The 9,341-nt window shown below is 36.6% G+C and overlaps 1 long non-coding RNA gene across 2 annotated transcripts in view; it reads right to left on the minus strand.

The window, feature by feature from the left end:
- Window positions 1-725: 725 nt before the first annotated feature.
- The window catches only part of LOC111866601, a 16,498-nt gene continuing 7,882 nt past the window's right edge, over window positions 726-9,341 (minus strand). Inside the window, exons 2-4 of one of the 2 annotated variants that reach the window (XR_002843175.2) lie at window positions 8,033-8,321; window positions 2,273-2,372; window positions 726-1,289 (exon numbers count right to left, since the gene is read on the minus strand). This is a non-coding gene — a long non-coding RNA (uncharacterized LOC111866601). The remainder of the gene's footprint in view (window positions 1,290-2,272; window positions 2,373-8,032; window positions 8,322-9,341) is intronic. The other variant, XR_004513232.1, reaches the window with a different exon arrangement.

A 9,341-nucleotide genomic window follows, 5' to 3' on the forward strand; every position in this document is an offset into this window, starting at 1 on the left:
ACTGCAAGACGGATTAAATAAATCATGGACTTAAATCAGTGCAACAGGACGCTAAAATATAACATTAGGAATTTTTATACTCCAAAAAAGGGCAGTAAGATACATTGCAAGGCTAAAACATCTAGAATCGTGCAAGGATAGCTTTAGAAATCTAAAGATACTAACAGTATACTCACTATACATACAAGAAACAATCCTATATGTAAAAAAAAGTGTAACTGCACAGTGAATGAACAAATACATACATATAACACAAGAAATAATAAAGACTATCATATATATGGGCACAACTTAGAACTTTATAATAGTAAACCTTCAGTAGCTGGCTGTATCTTTTACAACAAATTGCCTAACATAAAAGAAATAGAAAACAAAAAAATCAGTTCACAAGGGAATTGAAGTTACTTATTTAGAGGCGCTATTACCCAACGGAGGACTATTTGAACGATGAATTCTTGAATATTGGCTACTGTACGGTTTACAGTACAGTAATCCACACACAAGTTTTAATTAAGACACATAAGATAAATAATCTTAAGTTTTAGTGAGTGTAAATTTATTATAGTTGACAAATATGCACCTTTTAAATACTTTTTAAATGGTGTTGTGAAGACATATGAGGGCAAGCAATGCAATAGATTAACATAATTAGGGCACCTGATGATGGCACTATGTTGCCGAAACATGTCGTGAAGTAACAGGTGAAACTGAGTGCACTACAGGATGGCCACTGTATACATATCATGGATGGTGGATGTGCTACAGACTACATGGTGTCACATCCCAGATGACTATAATCTTCATCTGCACAGTCATGAGAACCTCCAATCTCTCATATAATGGATTATGTGTAGCATACAGAGGATATAGTTTCTGGGACCAGCTTTTGGGTATAGACAGAAGATAAAGTGCAATTACTAGTTGCCAAAAAGCATTCTCCGAACCTAAACATGCCATTATAAAAAGACGGGAGAAACAGTTACATCTATGTTGAAGAACTGGACATAGGACGTTTATCTGGACAAGTAATAAAACAGTTTCCTTATTACTTTCCTCTGAAAAGGAAGGTCAACTTGTATTGTCTTAAAGTTGGATAAACACAGTATCTCTATTAAACTACAACTTACAACATTTGCAGCAGCTATATAAAAATCACACTATAATATATCAAAAGGCTTCTCGAAGTTCATTTGTTAGTCATATCTGTTATCTTCAATTATGATTGTGTTTCTAGGATAATCTTCCAATTGGACAAAAAGGTACCTGTACTCAAAATCTCCTTTATCATTCTGAAACAAAAAAGGAATTAACATTGTATCTCAATTTTGAAATAATTACATCTGTATTCCGTATTCATTAAGCAGACTCAGATTTAATTTGCAGTGAGGCTCACCTTCAGTAAAATATACAGATAACAGACAAGGGGATACTTCTGTCTGCTGAATTAAGATATCTGTTCAGCCCTGACAATACATTTATGAAAATTTAGCCATGCAAATCTCATAAAATCATGTACCAAAATAACCATAATATGAATGTAGTTTCTTGTTTCCCTGCTCCTGAAGGAGCCTGCAAGGGCACAAGAAACTAATTTTTGGGTTCCACCAGATTTATAAGCTTATACCTAATTTATTTCTTCAGAAATGTCAGTAGGTGATGTCTCAAAACACCTGACAAGTTTAGTACACTATTAAATAAAAGATTATCCTAATAAATTGAACCAAAAAAAAAAAGAGGCAATCAAAATCTAAAACATAAAAAAAACTTGTTTCATTTTTCTGGGCATTACAACCAGGAAAACTGGTTTCTCTACACAGAAGAGAATGTTTTAAAAGATACCACTCTCTCATATTACAGCTGTGAATGGGTTAAATGCATATCGTTCTATCATGGCAAATGGGAACAGGTTCCCTTACTGCAGTGCTGTCCAACGTTCTTATGTACTCGGGCACAATTCACTGATGCCTATGGAGGTGCGGGCGCTACCACACACTACTACTACTACTAGTACTTCTTCTACTACTACTACTAACAACAACAATAATAATAATAATAATAAAATTTTTCGAAAATATTTAACATTACTCAGACGTTCAAAAATGTCTCGTCTTACAATTTGAATTAATATTAAAAATCGGCTCAATTATATGTGGTTATAGAGGGCGCCAGAAAAATATACCATCGGCACCGCGTTGGACAGGGCTGCCTTACAGGTTCCAAAAAATTGTTTATTTAAGAGCAAGTCTATTTAAAGCAATTAAAAGAACTTCACCTCACGCATTTCCAAGTGCACTGTGCCCCTTTTTCGGCTTCCTTGAATATAGTAATTCATACTTAGGTAATTGATGCCATCACGTTTGTAAAAAAGATGGCTGTAAAAGAAAATATGTTGCATATGAAAAAATTATGTTATGTGTATGTGTGTAAGGGGTGGGCCATAAAATCCGGCCCTCGCACTGCATTCATTCCTCAATGATCTATTGTGCTTACCCTTTAGATTAACCATGTATTAATCCTACACTTCAAATGAAATGTAGGACTTTATTTACGGGGCATCATAAAAGTTACTTGGTTCCATGAAGAACTGACTCAAACAGACAAAATCTTAAGTAAGCTGTAGCCTCACAATCATATAGGATATGTGTGGCTGATTCATCATTCTGTAGGCACCTTTCACAGGTTGTCACAGTGGTCACTATATGTCCATTTTATTTAGAGTAGGTCGTTTATCCAGGGGATCTGTCCAGGTCTGAGGCTTTGTGTTTATTTTCGTAACTGGATTATTTTTTATGATTAGTTGTAGCCCCATGACCAACCCCCAAGCTGGAGGACCACCGCTTGTCGGCTATCCATGATTGCTTATTCAATATATTCACACCGATTCAGTTAGGACAGAAGTATTGTGCAATATTCTGATAGAGTTTGGGATACCCATGAATCTGGTTAGGCTGATTAAAATGTGTTTAAACAAAACATATATTAAAGTCTGTATAGGTAAACAGTTGTCTGATAAATTTCCTTACTTATGGAGCTGAGCTCTTCTTGAGGAGAAGCCAAATCTGCAGCTTACTAAAGAATTTCCCAGCATTTTATGGAACCCAAAGGTTCATTACCGTGTTCACAAGAGCCCTCCACTGGTCCCTATCCTGATCGAGATCAATCCAATCCGTACCATCCCATCCTCTCTCTCTAAAGTCCATTTTAATATCGTTCACCCACCTACACCTTGGTTTTCTCAGTGGTCTCTTTCCTTCTGGCTTTCCCACCAATATCCTATATGAATTCCTCTTCTCCCCCATTCATGCTACATGCCTTGCCCATCTCATTCTCCTTGACCTGATCATTCTAATTACACTTGGCGAAGAGTACAAGTTACGAAGCTCGTTATTGTGCAGTTCTCTCCAACCTCTTGTCACTTCATCCCTCTTCAGTTCAAATATTCTCAACACCCTGTTCTCAAACACCCTCAGTCTATGTTCTTCCCTTAATGTCAGAGACCAAGTTTCACATCCATACAGAACTACAGGCAAAATTATATTTCTGTATATTCTAATTTTTATGTTTTTGGACAGCAGACAAGTAGACAAAAGGTTCTGGACTGAATGGTAGCAAGCGTTGCCGAGTTTAATCTCCTCTTAATTTTCTCCTGAATCAGGTTTTGATTTGTTATTGTCATTCCCAAATATGTGAACTGTGCCACATTTTCAAAACATCTGTTTCCTATTGTTATGTCATGATTTTCCCTGTATTTTGGTGATGAGACAGCAACATATACTTAGTTATCTCTGTGTTTACTTCTAGACCAACCTCCTTACTTTCGTCAATTAATGTTTGTGTATTTTCCTTTATGGTATCTGTATTATCACCCAGTAGATTCACATCATCAGCACAGACCAACAGCTGATGTGTCCTGTTTAATTTCAGTCCCACCTGGTTTTCCTGGACCTTCCTAATGGCATATTCTAAAACAAAGCTGAAAAGGAGTGGCGATAAAGCATCTCCCTTGTCTTAGACCATTTTGGATAGGAAATTTATCACACAACTGTTTACATATATGCACTTTACTATACGTTTCGTTTAAACACATTTTAATCAACCTAACTAGTTTCATGGGTATCCAAAACTCTTTATCAGAATATTGTACAATACATCCCTCCTAACTGAATCATAGGCTTTCTTCAAGTGTGCAAATAGCTGATGTACTGTGTTATTGTACTCCCATTTTTTCTCCAATATCTGACGAATGCAAAAGATCTGTTCTGCAGTTGATCTGTTATGTCGAAACCTACACCGATGACCCCCAATAATTTCATCTATGTATGGACTTAACCTTGAGAGAAGAATATTAGAAAAAATTTTGTATGAAGTTGATAGCAGCGATATCCCCCGATAATTACGTACTACAGTCAGTTTTATCACCCTTGTTGTGAACTGGTATAATAATAGACTCCTTCCACTGATCAGGCAATTTTTCCTTATGCCAAATAGAAGTCGTTAGCTTATGGATCTTACAGTGTAATATTTCGCCTCCCACATGAATAAGTTTTGCTGGAATTTGATCACTCCTGGCAATTTACACATTTTCAATTTTGCAATAGCACTTTCAACCTCAAAAGGGCTAGGATCAGGTATTAACGGTTCAGCTGTATGCACTTCTATCTGCCTTACATCACTGACCCTATGTACATTCAATAATTGAGAGTACGTAGTTCTTCCACCTATTCAAAATGTTGTGGGAATCTGCAAGCAGATCACCATTCTCATCCTTCACTAAGTTACTGCTAGGTTGGTAACCCCACTTAAAGTCATTTATTCCTGTATATAGGTCTCTAATGTTCTTGTTCTTACTGTTCATTGCAAGCTCATCAATTTGTCTTTCAGATATTCCCTTTTTGTTCCTGAAATGCCTGCTGGTTTCACGTCTTATATTGTTCAGATTATCCCCATTTAACTTGCCTGGGTCCTGTAACCATTGCAATTTGGCTTGTTTTCTTTGGTTTAATAATTTTGAGCATCCTTCATCGAACCATGGCTTATGTTTATTCAATTCATACCAACCTAGACCCTCCTTGGCAGAAATTTTTATATTCTCTCTAATAGTTTCCCAAGCTTTCTTAACTTCCATCTCAGTGTCCAAGTTTTCCAAATCTGCAAACCTATTGGAGATTTCAACACGATACTGCTCTTTACCCTCTACCTCAGTTAATTTCTTGAGATTGAACCTCTCCATATGAACTGTGTGCACTGTTTGTTTGCTCACTGCCAGTCTTTCCCTAACCTTTGCCACCACCAGGTAGTGGTCAGTAACCCAATCTGCTGCCCTGAATGAATGGACATCAAGTATACCTGAGTGCTGTCTCCTATCTATCAAAATATGGTCGATTTGATTGTGTATCTTCCCATCAGTAGATGTCCAAATAAATTTATGGATGTTACATTGTGGGAACATTGCACTTTTAACAGTAAGATTTTTTGGTGTGGCAAATTTACAATTCTAACTCCATTATCATTACTAATTTCATGCAAACTCTCATTCCCAATCATTGGTTTGAAAATGTCTTCCACCCTACTTTGGCATTGAAATCTCCTAACAGTATTTTCATAGGGTACTTCGGGAATTTATCATATACATGTTCTAGTTCTTCATAGAACTTGTGCTTTATTTCATCAATTTTATCTTCTGTTGGGGCATGAACATTCATAATGATTATATCACACCAGCGACCTTTTAGTATTATATATGATATCCTATCACTAATGAACTCTATCCTCTTAACTGCTGATAGGATTCTCTTATGTACAAAAAAAACTTTATTTAATTCATGATTTTCATTACCCTTTCTATAGAAAAAATGTATATTTGCCTGCTGGTGCAATGCCACCTCCATCCCATTTGACCTCCTCTACTTCCATTAATTCTAACTTATATTTTAAGATTTCTTCCACCATTGCCCTGAGTGAACCTGCCCTATACATACACAGTGTGTCCAGGTTCTGTTAGGAATGTGTTCATTAAAAATACAAGACGTGAATTATTTTCAAAATTTCACTCTTTATTCCTTCTGAATCAATTGAAAAGTTTTCGAAAACAGTCACTGTACTCCTTTTTGTGGATTCGCATTTAAAACTGCGGTAGACTCCCTTTGGATGTCCTGGATGGTGTCATGACGGTCTCCTTTCATCGCCAACTTAACTTTTGGGAACAACCAGAAATCTCCTGTGGCCAAATCTGGTGAATACGGAGGATGATCAAGGACTGTGATCCCTTTTCTGGCTAAAAAACTGCGCACGATCTTCGATTTGTGGGGTGGGGCATTGTCGTGGAGGAGCAACCAGGAACTTTGATCTCAATATTCAGGTCGAATTCGAAGAATTCTCTGAGGACTCCAAGATAATAATCAGAATTCACTGTTTGACCTTCTAGCAGAAATTCCTTGTGAATGATTCCTTTGGAATTGAAGAAAACGGTTAGCAGTGTCTTTACTCGACTCTTTTGCATGTGAACTTTCTTTGGTTTCAGCTTCTTTGGGCTCAACCACGCTGCATTCTGCCACTTTGTGAGAGGCTCATATTGAAAACACCATGTCTCGTCACCAGTGACAATCGATTTTGCAAATTTTGTATGACTTTGGGCTGACCGTAACATGTCTTTTAAATGTTCCACTCTAGCATGTACTTCATCATCTGATAGTGCGAGCGGTACAAACTGCGCACAGACATTCCATTTGCCCAAATCCTCAGTCAAAATTTGATGCTTAGTACTTTTTGGTATTCCCAAAAGCTCCTCGATGAATCTTGCAGAAACACATCTGTCTGATGCAAGGTTTTCGGTCACTTTTTTCACATTTTCTGCAGTGTGACTTGTTCTCGGCTTTGATGCACGTGGAGCATCTTCAATGTCCTCCCTGCCATCACAAAATATAGCATACCATTGAAAAATGTTCAAGCGACTCAAACAATCACTACCATACACACTTTTCATCATTTTGTATGCTACTTCGGCTGTTTTGCGTAACTTCAAACAAAATTTGATGTTGGCTCTCTTCTCAGCCGCCATTTCCTGATGAGCATCAGAACGGTCAGAACACATGATGAAGCGATGCTTGCTCTTTGAAATTATAGACAGCCATAGCTTAAACTTCAAGAATCTTAATGCCACAACTCGCCAACAGATGGCATTGCAGGGGGGGGGAAAAAAAAAGAGAGAGAGAGAGTCCTAACAGATCCTGGACACACCGTGTACTTCTAACATTCCATGTACCAAATCTCATGTAAGATTAGAAGCAAAACATTAATAATACAAGACCAAAGTGCCATCAAAGAACAGTCACATTATATTTAAGCATCCTGTTGCAGTGAGGTTCCACTTATAGTCTATCAAATATTCCACCTATACTGCAACAATCAATAACATTAATTCACACTTAGACACACTTAGATACACAAGAAAAATAATCAAACAAAGTAAAATTGTATTAATTAAAGTTCATGTTATACGTTACAGAAAAAACAGCTACCCTACATAAAAGACAAGAAGAAAACTTCAAGAACGAAATGAGAGTAATAAAAAGAACGATATTCGATTAGTGCGCAGTGCATTAGGATTCCTCATATAAGTGGGCCTTATATCGTTGAAACATGTAGTGCTATATAAAGAGTATATATTTTAATAGTTTTAATAACATCTTATGCACATAACGACCATTGTATGGATTAAAGTGTGAATCAATGTTATTGATTGTTGCATTATAGATGGAACATGATAGACTATAAGTGGAACAGTCATGTATAATATTAAGAATGGAGTAATTAAAATAAATTACTTTAAGACAAAGATTCTACCTTTTAATACTTGTAGCAGATAAATGAGGCTCAATGCTGGTACAAAAGATGATGGTGAAAACTTGATATAAGCTACCTCACCAGAATTTTACAAAGACATAAATTATATCCCCTATTATCCTACCTATAAAGGGAATAAATTAAGCACGATCAGATATATTGGTGAGCCAGTGTGTTAACATAAACATACCTGACACGACGCATACTTGCTCGTCGTATTTCATCTCTAAAAGCTTTTACAGGTTCACCTAATGAGTCTATTACTCGTGGATCTGCACAGCATTTCTTAAGAGATGTTGTATATACACTGTTTGAATTTTTGCTGGAAAACAACTCACAAAACACTTTATAACATATCACTGCTGTCACTCCAACACCAGCAAGAATAATTCCCAAGTACGAAGCTGCCTCAGTCGTCTGTTTCACAACACCAGCAAGAATAAGTCCCAAGTACGAAGCTGTCTTAGTCGTCAATTTCACTAGAAAGAAATTAAAATGGGCGTTTTCTTATTTGGATGAGAAAGGAATAGTTTTGCTTTAAAAAAAATCGGCATTTTGTTCAGATTATTCTCAAAATCACATTTAATGTATCTTTACAATATAGTGACCAATTATATTTGAATATATGAATACTTTATTAGGTCTGGTACAATTCACATTTTGGAGTGCTGCGGTTTCACTCAAGGGTCCTATATTCCAGCATTCCATTAAAATTACTATTCCTGTAAAACAGACCTCATCTGTCACACAGTAACAATTTACTGATGTGCCAGGATATCCTAATGCTACCCTTACTAATTACAACTCATGTAAATGTGTTTGGGTGTCATTCTTGGTCTGTTTTATCATCCCTTCCAGTCTCTCCTTATATTTAATCATATACATTCCTCCGAGCAGAAGACACTTCACCCAGATTCGCGTTGAGAGATTGTATAACACTGAAGAGGAAACGTCCGAAGACGTTACAAGTGCGAATAATTGTATTTGTTCTCATGGAAAGACCGCCGCACTTCTGTGTTACCTCCATTGGGTACAAGTCTATATCCTAATCGATTTTCGGGTATACATTCTACACTGTAGGCTTACATATAGTCGATATAAATCTCTGGTTCACTACGCTTTTCTCCGAAATACGTGTTTGTTCCCATATTCCTACGCAAGAATAAGGAGTTTCTGATTACTTCAAGTAAACATGAAAAATTTGTTATATTTATATTTATATTTATTGTTATATTTATAGAAGTTCGAAGTCCAGTCGTCGATACAGAACCGGGGAGACCAACGCGCAGCCGATCAATATAGCAGTTTGGTTTCAGCAAGTAAATAAAAATGATATGTCTGTCAAAATTTGCTTTCACATAAAGCGCTCATTAACTGTTCTAAGTGACGAGTTTGTATTGCCCTTTGACCGCAACAAATATCAAATAACTGATGGGAAATGACAATACGAGCAGTTGAGATTGGAAGTACCACACCGACATGACAACTGATCAAGCGTT

This window comes from Cryptotermes secundus, unplaced genomic scaffold (assembly GCF_002891405.2).
Source record: "Cryptotermes secundus unplaced genomic scaffold, Csec_1.0 scaffold704, whole genome shotgun sequence".
NCBI lineage: Eukaryota > Metazoa > Arthropoda > Insecta > Blattodea > Kalotermitidae > Cryptotermes > Cryptotermes secundus.